Here is a 2900-nt window from a genome sequence, read left to right as displayed (position 1 = left end):
CTATGTCCTGACTCATAAATGGATATAAGAATATTTATAAAACCTGTTTGTTTGTTTAGATCTGTCATATAGATAGAGTACTGCACATACATCAGACGTCAAACATCAAAATTGTTTACTACTGTTGTCTGTGCAAAGTTATTTCATATATGAAATAACTTTCAAAAATGGATTTAATGCAATAAATGGCTTTAAGCAAACTCTTGATATTACAGAAATTTATCTGTATGAAACACTTTTCCAGCCTTATTTGACATAAGTTTCTAACTAGTTTGAATTCGTATGATAAATTGTACATTTACTGCTTTTTTTCTTGTTTTATTACAAATAAATGTGTAGGAAATTATACAAATTAGCCACCTTGTAAAAGAGGTACAAACTGACATAAGAGTGTGTTAATATTTTTGTGCAGATTTTTGTAAATGTTTTGAAATCTGACGGATTTCCAGCGTATGCTTTACTGTAAACATGGTTTTCCTTTTTAAAGACTAAGAGATAAGATAAGTTTTCAGTGGAAATCAACCTAACACCGTAGAGAGAGTTTAACCTGCCGTGAACCCAGAACATTCCTTTAAAGAAGCATTGATGCTTTTTCCTTCAAGTTTTCCTCAGGACCGTCCGTAGAGAATCGGTTGTGAGTGTACGGTCAATGGTGCGAGAGGTCGTGACCTCTAATGCCCCTCTTCTCTCTGTTTTTGCACTGCCTTATCTCATGTGTTTCAGAATGTCTGTGTTTAAAGCAGATCAGCTCCTTCACCTTAAATAAGACAAAGATGAGAGAATATGATTATTAATATCTGTATGAACTTTTTAAACTACAGAATATGGGTGATCACTTATAGAGGCTAATTTACTATACAATATGATTTAGTAAAACAAATTATTGGAATAGGGCTCAGCATGCTTCAATGTGTAAAAATGTGTTGAACTTTATGAACCGAAAGCATTGGCAACATTTTTAATAATCAAACGTGCAAGCTAATAGGGGATTCAACCTTAATCTTTCATATGATGAAATGCTTGTCCACCAGGGACCCTGGACTCAACCGGGGGCTCCACAAACTTCCCAAGGGGAAGACAAAAAAGATGACAAAAATTATCTCAAACAACTAAACTCTTCGTCGATATAGCAAACATGCATCTTTTTAGTTATGTTAAGCTATAGAATATTGTCATGGAGAACTATCTTGAAGTCCAAAAGGATGAGATCATCACTGTCCCAAAGATACACTTATAGGACAACACATTTTTACCAAATTATGATTTTAAACCATCCATTATTAGGCCGTCAGCACGGATTCACATTTGTAACTGTGTTTGGATTGAGAGAGAGTGCGTCTGACCTCAGTGTCTGATAACGGGATCATTGTTCTGTCACAGCAGCACATCAGATCCGGAAGGAAAGCCGAGCAACAGGACAATAGAGGGTAACATGCTTAGAAAAACATATGACATAAACACCACTCGTGACCTCACGACCTCAGCCAATCACACATTGATGTTCAAATCACATTTCCAAATGTCTTAATATCATTGGATAGAAAACATACCAAAACTAATGACATTTGTTTTATAAACAATATCGCTGGTAGTCTTTCCATCATGGTTAAATCGCTAGTGTTAAAAAGTTACACTTACATTGTAAATATAATTAACACTCACAAAGTGTGGATTCTACTGAATATACACTGTGATTGATAATTTGCCCATTTTAACACTGACGATTTTGCTGTGCAACTTACTTAAGCAGAAAACAATCAAAATATACTGTTCAAAAATAGACAAAATCATTTAGACTTTAAAGCATTGATGTCACAAGTTGATATTTTGTGAAGTAATGCAAGGATGCTCAGAGATATTAACATGTGACTGAATATGTTTTTGGGTCACGCTGATGACATCATTTTTCATATCCAACCATCCCCCAAAACAAACAGACACACCACAGGCACGTCAGTACTGATGGATTTAGGTCATGTGAGCGTTTTCACTACATTCTGCCTGGTTGCAGATCCATAGACGATCTTAAAACGGGTTCGAACGCAGCTTTCGTCTGTCTGTCTTAAAGAGAAAAACAGACATGCCTTCTTATAATCTCCAAAACGAAAAAGATCTAGCTGTTTGTGAGAATACAGGGTTAAATGCCTTGAGCAGTTGGAGACACCGATGACACGTATGTTTTAGTGGCGAGACATATTTAGAGACACAGTACATATATAGACTCGCTCTCTCATGGCAGCTGTGCCACTCTCACAAAGACTCAAGCATTACAGGGGTCAAGGGTCACACACCCACTCTCTCTCTCTCAATCTACCCAAAATAACCTGCGGCCTTAACCACAGTGTACTTCTCTCACGGGCCCCTCGAGACTGAACAAAGCTCTGAGCGAGTCTCTCTGACATCTTTCGGAGAAAACGACATGGACGGATATTTATGTGTCCTTTAGGAGTGACTCCGAAAGCAGGTTTTAAAGGTAAAGATGTGCTCTCTGTGACTGGTCTGACACTGCACAGACCTGTGATGGATTCACCACTAGGGGGGTCACACACTTGTGTCAGTAAGGTAAAACTCACTTCAGAAGACTGAAAGACAACTTAAAGGGACACTTCAACCAAAAATGAAAATGATGTCTTCACTTACTCACCCTAGTGAGTACTATAGACTCTTGTATTATGTTCCAAAACTGAACATTTTTCACATTCTTACAAATACCTTTCTTTGAATTCATCGGAACAAATACATTTATGCAGGTTTGGAACAACCTGAGGGCGAGTAAACGAAAGCAGAATTTTTGTTTTTGGGAGAACTGTCCCGTTAACATCAGTTTGCTGTGTCTAAACTGCAGTTATTCAACATTTGTATTTTTGTGATGATGCGAAATGAATCAATTTATGAGCAAC

The sequence above is a fragment of the Triplophysa dalaica genome, chromosome 20, assembly GCF_015846415.1.
Source record: "Triplophysa dalaica isolate WHDGS20190420 chromosome 20, ASM1584641v1, whole genome shotgun sequence".
Classification (NCBI taxonomy): Eukaryota; Metazoa; Chordata; class Actinopteri; order Cypriniformes; family Nemacheilidae; genus Triplophysa; species Triplophysa dalaica.
Note: the sequence above shows the minus strand (reverse complement) of the source record.